The following is a 21,436-nucleotide window of genomic DNA, read 5'->3' on the forward strand; positions in this document are numbered from 1 at the left end:
TCTTAAGAAAAAAAGGAAAAAAAAAAAGAACTGTAGAGTGTTTGCCCATAAATGCCTAATTTACAGAAGACAGACTTCTCTCTGACCAATGAACATCTGCCAAGAAGATCTCCCCTTTCCCAAGCCAGTGACCTTACTGCTTGGACTCTGGCTGGACATCCCCCATCTTTGCACTCCTCACCCATAAATCGGCCGCCCCAAACCCTCAGAGGACCTGCCTGTAGCTTGCTATAACACGCATTTCCCAAAATGCAATTCCTTTGCTATTTCCGACTAAACCCAGTTTCTGGCAGTTTGAATTTTCCTCAGTTTACCTCTTTATTAAGGTCGATGCATGATACATTGCCAAAACTAAAAACCAAATATGGGAACACTTCTGCTAAATAAACTCTAGACATCATTCAGATTTTACTGGACTTTTCCATTAACGTCCTCTTTTTCCTCCAGGATCCAATCCAGGATCTCCAGCTTGTGGCAGCATTTCAGGCTTTCCTTGTTTTCCTTGTTTTTTTTTTTTTTTAATTTATTTATTTTTATTTTTATTTTTTTATTTGACAGACAGAGATCACAAGTAGGCAGGAAGGCAGGCAGAGAGAGAGGAAGGGAAGCAGATTCCCTGCAGAGCAGAGAGCCCGATGTTGGACTCAATCCCAGGACCCTGGGATCATGACCTGAGCCGAAGGCAGAGGCTTTAACCCACTGAGCCACCCAGGTGCCCCTGTTTTCCTTGTTTTTCATGACCTGGGTGAATTCCTTGAATATCTACCTACATTAAATGAAATTTGGGGAAAAGGAAGATTCCCCACCCCCCCACACACACACCATTTGCTCACTTACATCGATCTTTATTTTATGTTTTGGGTAACAATGCGATACTACATTATTTTACTGCTCCAATTCTTCCAGCTTTGGGAGCGCCTTCAGGTTGGTTCCTGCAACCTTCCCATGGACCCCGATCCTGTCATTTCTTTGAGCATTTCCTTACTTTTGATTTTGCCTGGACACCAGCAGTTACCCCTCTCTCTCAGCATCTGCTCCTTCTTTTATGGTTTCTGGTTTTTCCTCCCCTTAGGCCTGGAGATCCCCCCTCCCGCATGCTTTTGCTCAGCCTGGGCTACACTAGCCCTCTGTGGAGGGCTGAAGTCAGAAACACCACACCTCAGCTGTGTCTGTCCTCAAGACAATTAAGAGGCCCTGCCTGAAAGCTCAGGGGTTCCTGCTCCCAAACCTCCTTCCACCTGTGGTGCACTGAGTCCTTGGGGCATGGAGGTGGGGGCCTCCGTCTCTCATGTGACCACCGTCACCATGGCACTCTGGTGCAACCTCTCCAGGGACCAGGACCCAGGGAGCCAGGTCTGCAGGGGAGTAGCTGGCAAGCCTTTCTCTAGAGTTCTCAGGGAGGGCCTGGTGAGATGAAGTCACAGCTTCGTTGAGCTCCAGTGACCCACGCCTTGGGAGCTCACGCTTCTCAGCTCTCCGGTCCGAAGTTCATCTCCTCATCCAAAGGTACTAAGGGCGAGTTCTCCTTCTGAGATGAGTGACAGAGAAAACTTTCCCTCTGAGAATACTGACAGAGAAAAAATGGCAGGGCGTGGGCTTCTGTTGGTATCCATGCATTCCACCAAGTACCAAGTGGCCGGCGAAGGTGGAGTGCAAGTGTGAATGGAGGTGTGAGTGGGCTCGGAAGGGTGAGTGTGACCTCACCCTTGAGCTCTAGGTGCATCTTTCGCTCCTTGCTCACAGATTCGAAATAGGTCTGCTCTCCGAGCCCGTTGCCGACACCATCGTCCTGCCATCCCCTCACACATAGACCCTAGCTATACCCTATTAAGACCGCGCTTATCCTGCTGCAATTGTAGCACAGATCGGTTTGTTTTAGAACACAGATCACATTCTATCACTAATCTGTTTCAAAGCCTTGAATGGCTCTTCATTGCTATCATGATAAAGACCCTCGACTCCTCACCTTACGTGGTACCACTCCCCCATCACTGTCCAAACTGCAGCCACCTTGGCTGTCTTTGATGTTGGCTCCTTATCCTGGGTCCTCCTCCCTCCACTGCGATCCCCACCCCTTCACCCCCACTCCCCTTCATCCTTCAGACATAAGGGGTCTGTTAAGTGAATGTAACTCTTTGGGGTCATTTCCCTCAACTGCCAAATACAGAGGGGGAAAAACACTACAAACGTGTCAGGGGCTGGAACACTTGGCTATGGGGAGATGATGGTCGTGGGGGAGAGGCCGCCACAGTGGTGACCCCCAACCTTCGGAGTGGGGTCTCCGAGTGCCGAGGCAGGTCGCACCCTCTCTCTAGCTCGTACTACAACAGCAGAAGTTCCCAAATGTCTGAGACTTCTTGAGAGAGCAGCTGTGGAGACCTTTGTGAGGTGGGGCTATCACCCGGCTGTGGTCTCATAGCACAGTCTCAGGAGCACAGACCCGAGGGAGCCCTGGTCAGTAAGACCACCATGGAAGAGAAGGAGCCACAAGGAGACTCCCCCTCCCCCTCCCCCTCAGCCTTGACTGAACATAAGGGGGCAGAATTTTCTGAAGCAGTCAAGATCACCTTTCTGGCTTTTTTCCTCCAGGGCAACACTCCTGTGAGTCTTTTCCAGAGCCACAGACACTTGTATCTCGCCAGACCTCCCTTGCGTTCCTAAAGAGGGTGAGAAGCAAGTGCAGTGGCAAGGGATGGACGGAGAGGGAAGGTTTCCACCGCCCCCGGTGCCAACTCCGGGAAGCTCCAAGTTCAGTATCTGGCTGCTCCACAGGACTTTGTCGGATTCAGCCCAACTGTGTTTTGAGAGGATGTTCTGGCTAACAGTCCTCAACGCAACTCCTTTCAACTTTCCAGCAAAACGCCCACACAACACTGAACAAAAAGGAAAGGCAAAAACCACTGTGAACGTACGCCAGAGCTCAGAGAAACTGCTGAAAATAATTGTAGCCAGATAGAGCCAGGTCTAGCAAACCTTAGGGACACCAAGGCACTTTTAGGAATTTTAGTCTTCTCACCCTTGGGATGCTCTCCCAATGCTCGAATTTAGCAAGGTGTAGGGAGCCCACGGATTTTGCTTAAGATTGAACAGCAAAATGGGGGGAAAATGGATGATGTGGCAAATCAGGAAAACCTTACAGTATTAATAAATCAAAACAAACACTGTGAAAAAATAAATTTCAATAACAGTATAAGGTAGGCATTTTACATATTATATCTTTTTTTAAAAATATTTTATTTATTTATTTGACACAGAGAAATCACAAGTAGTCAGAGAGGTGGGGGTGGGGGGAAGCAGGCTCCCTGCTGAGCAGAGAGTCTGATGCTGGGCTCGATCCCAAGACCCCGAGACCATGACCTGAGCTGAAGGCAGAGGCTTAACCCACTGAACCACCCAGGTGCCCCTACATGTTATATCTTGAAGAGGACTCAAGTACAGAAGAAGCACTTTGTATTAGCAGCTGCGGTGTTCTAATGCTGGCCGGGGCCATGTTTGCTCATTTGTGAGAAGCAGCAGACCAGAATGATGAAAAGCAGATTCTGAGGCCAGACTAGAGACCAAAGGATTATGAGAACAAGGAGGTCTTCCCACTGGGGCAGATTATGGCAGGGCAAGAAGGGGTCTGGACTTGATGCAAGTGAAAAACCTCCAGATTCTGTGGCTACCTTACAGAAGTTATATCACAACACAGTGTCAGGTCACACCTAGGGCTGAAAAAGACCAATGCAGACAGACATAGTATTTTTTATATGCGCAAAACAAGAATGGAGAAAAAATACTTTTCAAAGCATTGGAGAAAAAATAATTTAAAAATAACTTAAACATACTTTTATTATAAAAGAAACCTTATTATGCTTTTTATAGCAAAATGGTAAGACCAGTATCTTGGGAGCCACACAAACCTCACTGCAGGTCAGCACTGGGATAGGTGTGTAATGCAGGGCACACACCTGTATCCCTTCTTAGCCCTAGCTATCTCTCTCTTTTTTTTTAAGATTATTTATTTATTTGATAGAGAGACAGATCACAAGTAGGCAGAGAGGCAGGCAGAGAGAGAGAGAGGGGGAAGCGGGCTCTCAACAGAGAGCCCGATGCGGGACTCGATCCTAGGACCCTGGGATCATGACCTGAGCCGAAGGCAGAGGCTTTAACCCACAGAGCCACCCAGGCGCCCCCCCCCCCAAGCTATCTCCTGATGGGAATAATAGCACGTCCTCCATAATGAAAGGTTAACTGAGATAATGACTGTTTTGCACTGAGTCGCCGGTATATGATGCTGATATTACAGATGATTTATACAGGTGGATAAGAAAATCAAAGTAGTTCCCTCTGGTTTTTCCTTTGTGGTGTACACTTTGAATTCATTGAAATCCTCGGTTTATAATAATGTCTATCAGTAGTTGCAGAGAATATAAAAAATGTACTTCTGGGGATGCCTAGGTGGCTCAGTCGGTTAAGCATCTGCATTCAGCTCGGGTCATGATCCTGGGGTCCTGGGATCAAGTCCCACACGGGGGTCCTTGCTCAGTGGGGAGCCTGCTTCTCCCTCTCCCACTCCCCTTTCTTGTGTTCCCTCTCTTTTTGTGTCTTTCTCTCTGTCAAATAAATAAATAAAATATATTTTTTTTAAATGTACTTCTGGGTTGAGAATGGATGCTTCGAGACCATCTGGATTCAACAATTCAGAATAATTCAAAGATTGAAAGAAAACAACATATCCCTGCATTTGCACACCCACCCACACTTATACAGACCCACACTTGTATATCCATACTATACTTGTACACACATCCCTACACTTGTACACACACGCCACCCTTGTACACCCGTATCTGAACACACATACCTATGCACAGCCTTACCCTTGTACACGCACTATACACATAGGTATAAGCACTTCACAACTGGTCAGTGACTCCTATCAACCAGCTATCATCCTCAAAAGGGATGTTCCCAATCTTGTCCTGGCTATGTAGGGGTGGGAACTTCAGGATTTTGAAGATTATGTCAGATCTTATGGCACTGGGCTCTAACCTATGAGGAAGGGTGTATAGTGACTCTCCTTAGAGGGGCACAGTAGACAAATTGGAAGGAAAGTAGGGCTCACTGCTCAGACAGGGGGACAGCTAAGGACTTTCTGAAGGACAAGGTAAGTAAGAGATGTATATTTTGCATTTTCTCTTAGTGTAAATTGTCTATTCATTTTTAAAAAAATAACTAGCTCTACTCTTTTTTCTAATTAACTCATCTCTGCACTTATTTATTTACTCCTATCTTAAGGATTTGTTGTTTTGGGGGATGTCTGGGTGGCTCAGTCAGTTAAGCGTCTGCCTTTAGCTCAGGTCATGATCCTGGAGTCCTGGGATTGAGCTCCGCATTGGGCTCCTTACCCACAGAGTCTGCTGCTCCTTTTCCCTCTGCTCCTCCCCCCAGGCTTATGCTCAATCTCTGTGTCTCCCTCTCAGATAAATAAATAAAAATCTTTTTTTTTTAAAGGCTTTTGTTTCTCTAAAATTCTAAGTGGAGTAGTCAGTAAATTAAATTCTCTTTATGCCAGCTTACAAAAGCATTTAAAGCTACGAGTTTATAGCTGAAAACACAGCTTTGTCCATATACCTGAGCACTGATATTCTGTTTTCTTATTTATTCTTTTCCTAAAGATTCTGGTATTCTCATCTCCCAATTTTGCTATGATTCTAGGGCTGTTTAAAATAATTTCCCCTCCTTTTGTGATGTCCAAGTGACTGGGTTTTCTTGTTTTGCTTTGACATATTTATTGGTTACAATGTAGCTACAGAATATCGTCCGTACAATTTCTGCTTTGGGGGATTTTTTAAGGTTTCTTTTATGCAATCAATTGTTGGGAATATTTGTAGCTGATCTGCATGTCACAGGCTAAGATCTAGATTTGGCAAAACAAAATGTAACTTTATTTTTCCGTGACAAAACTTGTCCTCTTTATTGAGTACCTATTACTCCCAATGGCCATTAAAACAAAAAAACCCATCAGCCACCCACAAATACTAGTTACTTCCAGGCAAACTCAGCTATTTCTGTTTTTCAGAAATTTACCAGTCATTTGGGGTTTCCCCTTTCCCACCTTCCCACAGCAGGATGCGTCTAAGACGTGGGTGGGGGTGGGGGTGGGGGGATGGGGAGAGGGTACTTTGTAGCATTAAGGGAAGGTCTTCTGAATGCTCTGTGGTCCTTTCCTGCCCACTATGGCATCCCTAGAGATCATCTTCTCCCCCAGGCCTGTCACCTGCCAGGGCATTTAGCTTCGCAGCCTGTCTCCCTCACTTCCTGGCTTGGGACCCCAAGTCCACTAGTACTCTCCCACCCTCTCCCGCCCACCTCCGTGAAAACTTCCCATCCTCAGGTCCTCCAGTCCTGATACAGTCTTGACACCTCTCCAGTCGGCCTGTCCGTCCACCCCAGAGAACCTGCACTTTTGGACCTCACATCCCTAACTGGGGTTACGAAGGGGGCAAAGGGCAGGGCCCCTTCTCCAGAGAGCACGCAGAGTTTGATCCTCAGGCTTCCCCAGCTTCTCCAGAGTGGGGCTGCGCGACGCCAATCCCCCGGGTCTCGGCTGCGCTTTGGCGCCACCTAGTGGCGGCTGTACAGCTTGGGCGTAAACCCCGCCTGGGGTCCCGGTGCTGTTGCAGCGGATCTCCGCATTGCCGCGCCTCCCAAGAGAGCCCCCCTTTCCAGAATCCGCCCGGATGGATGGCGCCCGCTTTGTTGGGTGATCTGGGGATACTGGGGAGCGAGAATACCGAGGACAACACCTTCTGCGGCCCGATTTCCAAAAATAAGGTGGCCTGTGTTTTCGCGGCCCGGCCTTCCCCCAAACCCCAACTCCTACCCCTACCAACAAAAACGAAAGACTTTAACTCTCACCTCAGCCCTTGGAGAACAGAAAACAGTCACCACGAGCGGCAGCGAACTCGCAGGGCAGCGCGGGACTTTCTGTCGTTTTTTACTCATTAGCCCTCCACGGGTTATGAGAACTTGAAAGGCGGAGACAACCCCACTCTGTAAATGTCTGATTCCCCCTTCCCTGACAAGTGGGGGATCGGGGATGCTGAGTGCTGGGGTCAGTCATCCGGGGCGCGAACCAAGGGGGCAGCAGAGGACGGAGACCCAGTCCCACACCAGTCCACCCAGCCAGGACACCAAAGCAAAGGAAGGAGGTGGGAGAGGGGAATAGATTCCCTAATTTCTGAAAGTATAGTCCGTGCATTCCCAGAACCCCTTTCCTAAACCGAAATGGCATAAAGAAGCAAAGACTAGGTCCTAAAAGCAAAAATCCTCTTCAGATTTCCTTCCGTTAGGAAAACAGGTACTGATGTGGGTCATTTGTAAAAGTGAAATGTGGTAAAGCCAAACTCCCAGATTGGAGGGAAAGGGGACACCGGTACCTCAGGGAGGGGGGAAGAACCTTCAAGAGCTGGGGCATTTAAAGCAAACCAGCCAACAGGAGACACCGCTGGAGGGGCTTCCTGAGTCACATTGGTTAGCATTCTCACCCAGAATTGCCTGTGAGAATATGCGCACATTTAATTCTTCTTGCTTAAATTTTATTTTGTCTGACATTAAATTTACTAGCCTTTTTAAGAGACACATTCTTAAACAATAAGTTTTGTTGCGGGAAAATATGGCAATTTGGGGAAAATAAACTTCATATATTGGCTCTATCCATCTATCTACAGCGAGATTGCTGTTTTTTGTGTGTGTATGTGTGTGTGAAATAGATTTCTGTTGTTTTAAGTCACCCAGCTTGTGGTAACAAATTACCACCCAGTTTGTGGTAATTTGTTACCACAAACTGGGTGGCTTAAAACAACAAATTTAGTCTCTCACAGTTATGGTGAGCAAAAGTCTAAAATCAAGGTATCAGGAGGGCTACATTCTTGTCGAAGGCTCTAGAAGAGATTCACTTCTTGCCTCTTCCAGCTTCTGGTGGCTTTAGACATTCCTTGGCTTGTGGCTACTTTTATCTCTGTCTTCCTATGGCCGTGGCCTTCTCTGCAGTTTGTGTCTTCTCTTCTGCCTCCCACAAGGACACTGGGTCATTGGATTTAGGACCCATGGGGATAATCAAGGATGATCTCCTCTCAAGATCATTAATTCAATTACTTCTACATCTACAAAAATCTCTTTTCCAAATAAGGTCATTTACATCGGGTATTAGGATGTAGATACACACCCATCACATTTTTGCACATTCTCTTCAGGTGTTGGTTATGTGCATAAATAAAACTTTTAGAACTAAACTTAATCCATAGACTCTATATAGTTTATACTCAATTTTTCCATAGCGAGTTTCTCAGGCTTTAAATATTGATCCAAAACACGATTAGTAATGGCTGCATCATAAATGTGCTGTATTTTACTTAACTGTTCAGCTAATATTGAGTGCTTATGATTTTTGGTACTATAGATAAATGCTATAGTGAACAGACCCACAGAAATCTAGCTTCTAAAAGTGTGGAATGGACAATTTGTTTTTATCACTCTGAATCTATTGCCCCTTGTTCTGATAAACTACCTCAGTTTTTGCTGTGGACCTAACCCTTCCCTATCGGCCATCTGAAACCATCAGTGAAGATGCACAGAACTTTTCTAGATTTAAAAAAAAAAAAAGACATGAAACCTGACTTAGGTTAATTTGATGCTCTCTCCATGGCAACTAAATCTTAAGCAAAATGGCAAGACCTAAAACAGCTGTAGCTGAATCATCCTGTAACTGATTCATTGGTTTCTGTTACCTGGTTCAGAAAGCAACCCCAGAGCCACCTGGGGTTTCTGCCCTTTTTGGACCTGTTTTTCAGCTTGATCTTCCAGGGCTATAAATCAAATCAAAAATACATTTTTTTTGTTGTTTGTTTGTTTAGATTTTATTTCTTTACATGACAGAGAAAGAGATCACAAGTAGGCAGAGAGGCAGGCAGAGAGAGAGAGAGAAGGAAGCAGGCTCCCTGCTGAGCAAAGAGCCCCATGCTGGACTCGATCCCAGCACCCTGCGATCATGACCTGAGCCGAAGGCAGAAGCTTAACCCACTGAGCCACCCAGGCACCCTATTTTTTTCTGTTTTATCTTGTCTGAATGGATTTCTGGTTTTTGCAGACACTTGATTCATTTCTTTTCTTTTTTGCTTTCTAATAAAATATTTAGTGATTATAAATTTTCCTTGGAGCACAGTTCCATTGGTGTATAAAGTCATGTTCTCAGTATTATTATTTCATGAATGGACTTATATTTCTTCTTTGAACTGAGTTATTTGGAAACGCGGTTTAGGAATTTAAAGTGATTTTTTTAAAGAAAATCATTTTATTACATTGTGTTAAGAGAATTTTGGAGATTTATGAGATCATTATGTACATGATGATTTTTGTAAATGTTCTTTAGGTCATTAAAAAATAGGTATTGTCTATTTGTGGATAGAAAATGCCCTCCTTTCTCTCTGTTTTCACACACACACACACACACACACACGTGTGCGTGCGCACATATACACATATGGTATAGTTAATAACTGAATTCAGCGCAGTTGCAGGATACAAAATTAACACATAAAAATCAGTTGTATTTCTATATACTACTAGCAAAAAGAAATGAGAATTTCCAAAAAGAAAATTAGGAAAATAATTCCATTTAAAATAGCACCAAAAGAAAATGCTCAGGAGTAAAGTTAACTAAGGAAACACAAGACTTATGTACTAAAAGCTATAAAACATCACTGAAAGAAGTTGAAGGAGACCCAAGTAAATGGAAAAATATCCCATGTTCATAGATCAGAAATATACAGATTCAATGCAATCCCCATCAAAATCCCAATGGTATTTATTTGGTCTTTTTTCTTTCCCAAAAAGTTAAAGCTCATCCTAAAATTTCTATGAAATTTCAAAGGACTCTGAATAGCCAAAACAATCTTGAAAAGAAAAACACACAAATCTGAATAACTCACAATTCCCAATTTCAAAAGCTTACTACAAAGCTATAGTCACAAAAACAGTATAGTACTGGCATTAGGATAGACATATAGATCAACAGAATAAAATAGAAAATGCAGAAATAAATCCTCACATCTCTGGTCAATTAATTTTTGACGGGTCAATGAGGAAAAGGTCAACCTGCTCAAGAAAGTATTTTAAGAAAACAGGATATCCACAGGCAAAAAACGTTGGACCTTTACTTCATACCATATACAAACTAATTCAGGATGGATTAAAAATTCAAATTTAAGAGCAGAAAGTATAAAATATAGTTGTGTAATGATCATCACAATCATTTTAGAACACTGCTATCACCCCCAAATAGTTCCCTCATGCCTATTTGCAGCTAATTCTTGCTTCCATTCTTGGTCTTGATTAACCATTGACTTGCATTCTGTCTCTATTGTTTCAGTCTTTCTAAAAATTTTACAAAAATACAATCATACAAGATCTAGTTATTTGTGTCTGGCTGCTTTCATGAGGTTCACCTATGTTGTAGCATGTATCAACACTTTGTTCCTTTTCTTTGCTGAGCAGTATTCCATTGTGTGGATCTGCCACATTTAGTCTATCCATTCACCAGTTGCTGGACACTGAAATTGCTTCTAGCTTGGGCTATTGTGAATAATGCTGCTATGAATGTTTGCAAACAAGTCATTGTACAGACACAGGTTTCCATTTCTCTTAGGTAGATACCTACGAGTGGAATTGCTGAGTCGACCCCCTAGATTCTACTATCGACAACTACTATAGTTGCTTTAATATATGTCTATCCACCTAGTCAGCCCTCTATCCTTCCATTAATCCATCTAAATTTTTGGATGCATTTTTTATTTTTTATTTATTTATTTTTTAAAAAAATATTTTTATTTATTTATTTGACAGACAGAGATCACAAGTAGGCAGAGAGTCAGGCAGAGAGAGAGAGAGAGAGAGGGAAGCAGGCTTCCTGCGGAGCAGGGAGCCCGATGTGGGGCTCGATCCCAGGACCCTGAGATCACAACCCGAGCCGAAGGCAGCAGCCCAAACCACTGAGCCACCCAGGCGCCCCTGGATGCATTTTTTAAAAAAGGTTTATTTATTTGAGAGAGAGAGAGAATGAACAGGGGTAAGGGCAAAGGGAGAGGGAGAGAACCTCAAGCAGACTCCCCTGCTGAGCACGTAGGCTGTCTCAGGGCTCAATCCCATGACCCTGATATCATGACCTGACCCAGCAGCTCAACTGACTGAGCCACCCAGGTGTCCTTTTTTGGATACATTGGATCAGACATAAGAACATATCTACCTAAATTCAGGTAACTGTTTAAAAGAAACTATGGGTTAATAAATGGATCATTATTTTTTTAGAATAATTTTAGATTTACAGAAAAACTATGGGGTGTGAAGTTCACATCCAGCTTCCCCTATTTTCAATATTTTGCATTAATGTGGAACATTTGCTTACAACTAGTGAGCAACTAGTGCACACAACCAGTGAGCAAATTATTACTATTTCCTAAAGTCAACACGTCATTCAGATTTCTTTAGTTTTCACTTAATATTCTTTTTCTGTTCCAGGATCCCATATTACATTTAGTTACTACATCTCCTTAGTGTCCTTTTGACAATGACAGTTACTCAGGCTTTCAATGTTTTTGATAACCTTGTCATTTTTTTTTAAAGATTTTATTTATTTATTCGACAGAGAGAGATGACAAGCAGGCAGAGAGGCAGGCAGAGAGAGAGGAGGAAGCAGGCTCTCTGCCGAGCAGAGAGCCCGATGCGGGGCTCGATCCCAGGACCCTGAGACCATGACCTGAGCTGAAGGCAGCGGCTTAACCCACTGAGCCACCCAGGCGCCCCAGATAACCTTGTCATTTTTGAGGAGTATTGTCCAAGTATTTGGTAGAATGTCCTCAATTTGGGTTTGTCTAATGTCTTTCTCCTGATTATATGGGATTATGGGTTTTGAAGAGGAAGACCACAGAGTAAAGCGACATTCCTATCACATCATATCCATGGTACATGGTATAAAGCAACATTCCTATCACATCATATCCAAGGTACATGGTATCAACATGATTCATCAGTGTTGATGTTGACCTTCATCTCCAGGCTGATGTAATTTTTGTCAGGTCTATCCACTATAATGTTACTTTTTTACCCCTTTACATACCATACAATTTGGAAAGAATTCAGTACACCTGGCCCACACATAAGAAGTGGGGAGTTATGCCCTGCCATCTTGAGGTAAAGCATAAAGATGGGAGCATAACTACTACCTTGAAGGATCTACATAAGTTGCTTGGCATTCTTCTTTATGGGAGATTTGTCTTTTCTCCTCCATGTATACTTTTATGTATTTAACCATTTATTTATGGCATGTGGACTCACAGATAATTATTTTATACTTTGGGTTATAATCCAATATTACTTGGTATTATTGCTCAATTTGCCCTGCTTTGGCCACTAGGAGCACTTTCAGTTGTGTCTTATGTCTCTTTGACATATTCCTCTCATTTTATGTGTTTTTATTTTTTAAGCATTTTTTTTCCTTTTAGGCACTACAAGTTGCTCCAGGCTATTTCCTACCCCAGTTTTAGAATCAGCCATTTTCCAAGGAGCCCTGGTTCTTTTTCTAGGAGAATGGAATGAGAAATGAAGATGTGGGCACTGGGTATGCTCATCTCTACTGAATACCTAAGAAGCAGATGCTTCTTGACCCTCTCAGAGGACAGAGCTTGGAAATATATGTAAACAGTATCTGTAATTATTTGTCTATTTATCTCTCTGGATCTATATTAAGCTAAATGAGAATATGTTGATGTTGGCAATGTGAATCTATCATCCCATGGTTTATTCTAGCCTCCTCCCGGCTCTTGTTTATCTGTAAATTCCCACTCCAACAGCAAATTTCACGTATGAAGACTGAGTTGATTACTTCTTCAGCAGTTTCTAGCAAATAAGCTCCTTTTTTTCCCTGAAAGTCTTTATTTATTTATTTGACATAGAGAGAGTACAAGCGAAGGAATGGGAGGGAGGAGCAAAGTGAGAGGGAGAAGGGACAGACTACCTTTTTCACATTGGATATTCTTTCCTGCTTTGTCAAAGATTAATTGACTATGTAGTTGGGTGTAGTCTTACCTGTTTTTTGCTTTTGAAAGAGGGGGCTGGTTAAATACACTGTGGTACTTCATTATACTTCAGTGTATAATATGAAGCTGTAAAAGTGAATGAAAATTTCTTTATATACTGATGTGAAAATTGAATGAAAAGGCAAAGTGAAGAACTGGAAAAAAGTGTATACTGTTACGTTTTACACAATAAAAAGGGGAAATTATATATATATATATATATATATATATATATACACACACACACATACACACACTTAGATTTTCTTACATTCATATATTAAATACTAGAAAAATCTCCAATAAATTATAAAACTAGTTAACTATAGAGGACAGAGAGGGGGGTTGGTGTGGAAGTGAATATACACAGAGCATACCTTTTTGTATTATTTTGACTTTTCAAAGCCACGTCATTGTATTCTTTATTCAAAAGTAAATAGATTCTTGGGACGCCTGGGTGGCTCAGTTGCTTAAGCAGCTGCCTTTGGCTCAGGTCATGATCCCAGCGTCCTGGGATCGAGTCCCATATCCGGCTCCTTGCTCGGCGGGGAGCCTGCTTCTCCCTCTGCCTCTGCCTGCCGTTCTGTCTGCCTGTGCTCGCTCTCTCTCCCTCTCTCTCTCTCTCTGACAAATAAAATCTTTAAAAAAAAAAAAGTAAATAGATTCTTTTTTTTTAAATTAATTAATTTATTTATTTATTTGACAGAGAGAGAAATCACAAGTAGGCAGAGAAGCAGGCTCCCCACTGAGCAGAGAGCCCAATGCGGGGCTTGATCCCAGGACCCTGCGATCATGACCTGAGCCGAAGGCAGAGGTTTTAACCCACTGAGCCACCCAGGCACCCCAGTAAATAGATCCTTAAATGATACATAAATGTACTAAGAAAAAAAAAGAGATTATATTAGAATTTTAATCATTGTAGACTTACTTGACATTTTAGCATTCATAACATTAAACAAACTAATGTTTAGGGCTTTATTTAACTTTTGCTTTAATTTTATTTAGCTTTAAGTCTTTCAAGAAAAAGTCCCCTTTGGGAATTCTTCACATCTTGCAAGGATAACTTACAAGAAGAACATCAACTTTGCCACCCCAAAAGTTCACGAGGTGGAAAACTCTAAAATTATGTAAAGAACATCCATGCTGAAAAAACTTTGACCCGGATATAACTAAATATAGACTATGAATAAAAAGAGAAAGTTTCAGAGTAAAATGAGACATCCTAAACCCTTTCTGTTCTTAGGAATCAAGTTACAAAACAACAGACTTCGTAAAAATACTTCAAGAGCATTGTCTCTTCTACTTTTGAGACAAAAAAATTGAAACATAAAGCTTGACAAAATTATTGCCATGGACTGCCAACTATTTTTAGTGGTAGAAGATGGAGGATCTTTGACATTTGATGAGGATACAAATTTCCTTCTATAAAATATGTTACTAAAAACAGTTTTTACAGTTAAAGTCTGCTGTGTATATGAGGGTTAATAATATTATTAAATATGCTACTTCTGTATTCTGTACCTCAGACACTTAACTATTCAGAAGCAAGCAGAAGTCTTTAAAAAAAAAAAGATATCATCATGGATTGTTGGCAATAAACAGAGCAAACCTTCAACAAAGCAGGAAAGAATATCCAATTGGAGAAAGATAGCCTCTTCAATAAATAGTCTTAGGAAAACTGGACAGCAACATACAAAAGAAACCAGACCACTTTCTTATTGCATACACAAAAATAAGTTCAAAATGGATGAAAGACCTAAATGTGAGACCTGAAACCATAAAAATCCTAGAAGAGAACACAGGCAGTAAACTCTTCAATACTGGCCATAGCAACTTTTTCTAGATGTTTCCTGAGGCAAGGAAAACAAAAGCAAAAATAAACTATTAGGATCACATAAAAATAAAAAGCTTCTGCACAGCAAAGGAAACAATCAACAAAACTAAAAGACAACCTATGGAACATTTGCAAATGTTATTTGCAAATGACATATCTGATAAAGGGTTAATATCCAAAGTACATAATGAACTTATAAAACTCAATACCCAAAACCAAATAATCCATTTTAAAAATGGGCAGAAGACATGCACAGACATTCCTCCAAAGAGGATATGCAGATGGCCAACAGACACATGAACAGATGCTCAACATCACTCATGATCAGGGAAATGCACATCAAAATCACAATGAGTTTTCACCTCACACCTATCAGAATGTCTAAAGTCAACAACACAGGAACAAAAGGTATTGGCAACAATGTGGAGAAAAAGGTGCTCTTGTGTACTGCTGGTTAGGAATGCAAACGGGCACAGTCACTGTGGAAAAAGGTATGGACAGTCCCCCAAAAGCTAAAGATAGAACTACCCTATGATCCAGCAATTGCATTAAATAGGGTATTTACCCAAAGAACATAAAAGCACTAATTCAAAGGGATATACACACCTTCATGTTTATAGCAACATTATTAAAACAGCCAAAATATGAAGCCAGCCCGAGTGTCCATTGATTGGTGAATGGATAAAAAAATGCAGTATATATACACAATGGAATGAAATCTCACCATTTGCAATACACTGGGAGGAGCTAGAGAGTATAATTCTAAGTGAAATAAGTCAGAGAAAGACAAATACCATATGATTTCACTCACATGTGGAATTTAAGAAACAAAACAAATGAACAAAGGGAAAAGAGAAAAAGAGACAGATCAAGAAACAGATTCAAACTATAGAGAACAAACAGATGGTTACCAGAGGGGAGGTGGGACAGGAATGGGTTACATAGGCAATGAGCAGTGGGGGATGTATGAAAGTATTGAATCACTATATTGTATACCTGAAACTAATATAACACGGTATGTTAACTAACTGGAATTAAAATAAAAACTTGAAAAGACAAAGACAAAAAACACAACAGCTAGGACTACATCAAACAAAGAAGCTTCTACACAGCAAAGGAAACCACCAACAAAATGTAAAGGCAACCTAGTGAGTGGGAGAAAATAGTTGCCCTTCATATATTTGATAAGGGGTTAATATCCAAAATGTATGAAGAACTCATACAACTCAATAGCAAAACAAACAAAACAAAACAAAAAAACAAAAAGCAAAAAACAAAACAAAACAAAACCCCCCCAAACAAAACAATCTAATTTTAAAATGGCTAGGAGAGCTGAATAGGCATTTTTCTAAAGAAGATGTATAGAGGGCCCACAGATATAAGGAAAGATGCTCTGTATCATTAATCATCAGGGAAATGCAAATCAAAACCACAATGAGTTATCACCTCACACCTGTTAGAATGACTATCATCAAAAGACAAGAAACAGCAGGTGTTAATAACAAGAGTGAAAATGTGGAGAAAAGAGAACCCTGTGCACTGCTGGTAGGAATGCAAATTGGTGCAACCACTATGGAAAGGAATATGGGGGTTCCTCAAAAAATTAAAAATAGAACTGCCATATGATCCAGTAATTCCCTTCTGGGTATTTATGCAAAGAAAACAAAAATACCAACTTGAAAAGATATCTGCAGCACCATGTTCACTGCAACGTTATTTATAATAGCTAAGATATGGTAACAACCTAAATATCCATAGATAAACGAATGGATAAATATTATCCAACCACAAAATAAAAGAATGAAATCTTTCCATTTGCAACATCATGAACGGACCTCAAGGACATTATGCTATGTGAAATAAAGTCAGACAGAGAAGATAAACACGGTATAATCTCTCTTATATGTGAAATCTAAAACAAAAACAAACAAGAAACAAAACAAACACAGATACAAAGAACAGATTAGTGGTGAGATGGAGGTGGGGAGAAATGGGTGAATTCTTTTCCTCTCTCTCTCTCTCTCTTTTTCAGTTTAAGTACCTTAAACAAAAATTTTATCCAAAAATTCCTAAGTCCAGGCCTGTGGGACACAGGCATCAGTGTTTTTGTCATTCCCCAGTGACTCCAATATGCAGACAAATTTGGGAATCACTGTCCAGTTATAAAGGATTTTATGGGTTGTGTTGTCCCTGAAATATTACTGCTTAAAATAAGACTGGCAGGGGCACCTGGGTGACTCAGTCAGTTAAAAGCAACTGCCTTCAGCTCAGGTCATGGTCTCAGGGTCCTGGGATGGAGCCCCATAGCAGGCACCCGCTCAGTGCAGAGGCGTTCCTTCCTCTGCCTCTGCCTTTCCCCCTACTTGTGCTCTTCTCTCTCTCTCAAATAAATAAATAAAATCTTAAAAAAAAAAAAAAAGACTGTGTGTGGGGGGGTGGGGGGTGGTTTGGCAGATAATCATCTTTGTTAGAAAAGGAAGATTTTCCAGACTTTCTCCTAGTCCAGGTAAACCATGCTGTCCTTGGGGGCTGTTTCCAAACAGGTCCTTTTAGAACAGCTAGGTTTAGGAAAGGCTAGATCTGAAAATATCTGGATGCCTTAAGGTACTGCTACTGCTACCTTGTTGGAGAGTCTGTGTTATATGAATGGAGGTCTCAGTGTTTGGATTCCCCACAGAAGGTACGTGAGGATCCACACTCAAAGAAAGTAGCAGGTACAAAGCTGTTTATGAAGGATAGTACACTGTCAAGAAGGGAGTGTGGGCAGGCCCAGAGGAGGCAACTGCACAGGGATTCAGGGCATCTTTTTCTTTTTATGTTTGCATAGGTTATTGGTCACAGCTAGGGCAGTCTCTGACTGAAGTTGTTTCAAATCATCTAAAGGGATGCCTTCAATCGGTTGGGAGGGGTAGTGTTTGGCCCTACGAGGTTCCTGCTGGAACTGTCATGGCCGTCTTCCCCTATAGCAGTGGGGTTAACCGTGATGTAAATATAGGACAATGAAGCAGTGGGGTTAACCGTGATGTAAATATAGGACAATGAAGCTGTAGGTTACCTAAGGGCAGAGGTGGAAGAGGAGAGGGCTTGCTTTGCACCCATGGCTCTTGGCCTGTTGGTCTTGGAAAGCACAAAGTTGGGTTGTGGCATCCCCCAGCCTTCTAATGTGCAATGTTGTGCCCCTAGGCTTCTAATGTGTAGCCTTTTTATCACCATCCTTGCTTCCAGCTCACTTCTAATTCGCTGCCTACTCTAACGATAACATTTAAAATAGGTATCCCATTCTTTTTTTCCTAAGGAGCATTCTAATTTAATTTTGAGTAAGCTAGGTTTAGAGAGATCAGAAGTTCCCCATTATGGCCATTGTTGTTCTTAATTACTTTTGGTGAAGTCAGTCCATTTAGTTATAAATGTGCAGGCAGAGGGACCATAGTTTTTAAACATAAAACCAGCCAGAGTCCCAGTAAGGGCATGCCTGAGGTGGGGGGAAGAGGGGGCAGTTGGGAGGGCAAACCCTCAGAGCATTTTGATAACTGCAATCCCATTTTGTAGAGGTTTTTGTCTAGGGCAAAGAGAAAAAATCCGAAACAGCACAGCTGCATCAGAAACAGCCCAATTCCAAAAGGAATCAGACTAAAGGCCAACCCAGTTCCAGTAGGAACAGTCTGGTTCCAAACAGGAGTCTGATGGAAGCCTAGTGCTGCTCCAACAGGCACAGCTCCAACAGGAACAGGAACAGTCCCCAAAAGAAGTCTGACAAAAAGCCAAATGAGCACTCTCAGATAACAAAAAAGCAAACAGCGAGGCCTTTCAAAACATCCTAATAAAGCCTGGAGAGTGCCACACAAAGTACAGAGCTCAAAATCCAAGAGAAAACTTACCTCAAACTCCAGGGTCAGCCAGAAAGCAGTAGGTGCCCAGCTGACTCTGTGGCCATGCTGGCATGTCTGTTTACCAGCCTTGGAGTTGGTGGGGGTCTTCTTAGCATTCCACTTCTAATCACCAAGTAACATTAACCTTAAAAAACAAAACTGTCAGTTATTTTGCCAGCAAAAATGGGTTAATTTGGGAATAGCAGAGAATCACCACCCAGAGGATGCACTCTTCTACAGAACATCAGGTAAGTCATCCCCACAGAAGAGAGGAATGCTCTTTTCTAGAGGAAAAGGGAAAGTTGGGAAGTTATACACAGAAAGCCCACTAGAGTGAGTAGATTGGGAGTTCAAAGTAGAGTGGCCATGACAGTTCCAGCAACAACCTTGTAGGGCCAATGGCTTTTCATTGGCTGAGTTCTTGCTGTCTCTCATTGGCTGGGCTGTTACCAAGGCAGGAGAAAAGCCTTTCTTCCTCCTGCTGGAATAATAAAGCAGTATCCCCATTCTCTCCCGTTGCATCTCTAACTGATAAGTAATAGGGCATGAGAGCTCACCCTGAGGGCCTCCAACTCCGTTCTAAAGGAGATTTCTTTTTTTTTTTTTTCTTAAAGATTTTATTTACTTATTTGACAGAGAGATAGAAAGCAGAAGTAGGCAGAGTGGCAGGAGGTAGAGGGAGAGGAAGCAGCAGGCTCTCTGCAGAGCAGGGAGCCCGATGCAGACTCGATCCCAGGATCCTGGGAATCTGGCAGCCTCTTAACCGACTGAGCCACCCAGGTGCCCCTCTTTTTTTTTTTTTTTTTTTTAAGCAGATTTCCTTTTTTAAATTTTCACAGGGCATACTCTAATCTCTGCCATTGTTGTAGGAAGAACTCTTTAAAAACGTTAGGTATAGGTACTGGAGAACCAGCCAACACAACCAGAAGAGAGAAACATGGTTTTAGAGTCATTGTATAATAGTAAAAGTAGTTGCAATAAACATTACAATTTTCTGGCTTCCGATTCAAATTCAGTTTTACGGACTTTCCCCTTACCTTCCTTCAATTTATACCTGGTCTCTTTAACACTGAAAACTTATTAACATATAAGTACTTAACATATAAGTACTTTTAACATTAACATTAACATTAACTTTTTTTCCTGCTCCTACTTTTCATCAAATAATTTCAAAATAATACTGTGCATATTGACAATAAATCTACTAAATGATGTTTAAGATTTCTTTGCAGTTTCATTTGTCGTTAGAGTATGTTCCACAGTGCAATCTGAACTGCACATATTACAAAAAGTTTGCAATAAGGGCACCCATGCTGACCAGTAAAAAACTTTCCCTGCAAGGTGTTTTGGTGTTGATATGATAGCCCACACAGCACCGGCAAGCAAAACGCTTTTTTTTTTTTTTTTTCTGGAGCCTTGAAAGGCAACTTTGCTGTCTATCCTCGGAGACAGAAGAGCCTTGTGAGGACTCGGACCGAGTTGTCGGAGGTTACTCCCACCCTCACTAGACTCTGAAGGGTCTCCTCGTTAAGTTTCTCATCTTCCCTCTCTCCTTGAAAAAAACCGGAAATGTGGGTTTTCTGAAGTACAGGTCTGGATCAGAGTCAGCTCATTACGTGAACCTGAAGCGTGGCTGGGGCACAAGGGAGCAAAGACACTTGACTCAGAGGGTCCCAAACAGACCAGGGTTGGCCATTCACCGCTGACAAAATCCAAAGGCAGAGAGAGGAGCGGTGGTGAAACCGGAGAGGAATTGATTTCAGGGAGGCCAACACCGGGAAGACAGCCGACTAATGTGTCAAAGACTGTCTTCAAAGTGCCAAAAATACTTCCAGGTTTGTATAAGGGAAGGGTAGGACAAAGGTCGGTGGGTATCAAAGATGGGCAGTGAAGGTCAAACCAACCATTGTCTTGAGGTCGGGGTCTTTCTGTGGCCTGAGTTCACAGATAAGCTAGAATGAACTTAAGCAGAAAGCTGAAAGACAAATGTAGTAGTCTCAGTCCTCTTTCAGAAGTTGAGAGTAAGTGCAATTGACCCTGGGAAAAGTGTAGCGTGAGTGGGTGCAGACATCCAGGTAACACAGACCTGTAAAAGCAGGTGGACCCCGAAAGCTCAGAGGAAGGGGAACCAGCTGGAGTCGTCCTGAGTCTAGAAAGGGAGAAGAGGTTTTTATATCATTTGGAGGAGCCACTGCGGTGCTCCCAGAGTGTAGTTCCCGTAAAGCTGAGAGCGATGAGTTCCCAGAGCCCTGAAGGGACATACGCCGCATTCGGGACTCTTGCTGGCCACTTATAGGGGTGCCCAGCCCCGAGCCGGAGGGCCTGGCCTGGAGGAGGCTCCTCGTGCGATTAGGCGGGCTGTGAACTTGAGAGGCTGAAGCGGCCGTGCGGGGCATGAACGTGCGGCAGTGCGGGGAGGGGTGCGGGTGGCGGTGGTAGAACGACTGAAGGCCCAGAACTGGGCTAGGATTCCGGGTGGAGGCCGCGCCCCCCGACCCGCTAGGTGCAGCCCCTTCCCGCAGACTGAGACCGCGCTGGCGCCTCCGCGTTCGCCCCCTGGAGGCCAGGGAAAGTGGCGCCCCGCAGTCGCCGCGGAAGCTTTCGGTTCCCGCCCCTCG

General features: G+C 42.6%; 1 long non-coding RNA gene across 1 annotated transcript; it reads right to left on the bottom strand.

Annotated features, from left to right (window-relative positions):
* Positions 1-3,362: 3,362 nt before the first annotated feature.
* On the bottom strand, positions 3,363-21,379 carry LOC116595746. The gene is made up of 4 exons (XR_004287850.1): positions 21,109-21,379; positions 20,905-20,961; positions 18,828-18,963; positions 3,363-3,710 (listed from the first exon to the last, which is right to left on the bottom strand). It is a non-coding gene; the product is annotated as an uncharacterized LOC116595746 (long non-coding RNA).
* Between the last annotated feature and the right edge of the window lie 57 nt (positions 21,380-21,436).

This window comes from Mustela erminea, chromosome 7 (assembly GCF_009829155.1).
Source record: "Mustela erminea isolate mMusErm1 chromosome 7, mMusErm1.Pri, whole genome shotgun sequence".
Lineage (NCBI taxonomy): Eukaryota > Metazoa > Chordata > Mammalia > Carnivora > Mustelidae > Mustela > Mustela erminea.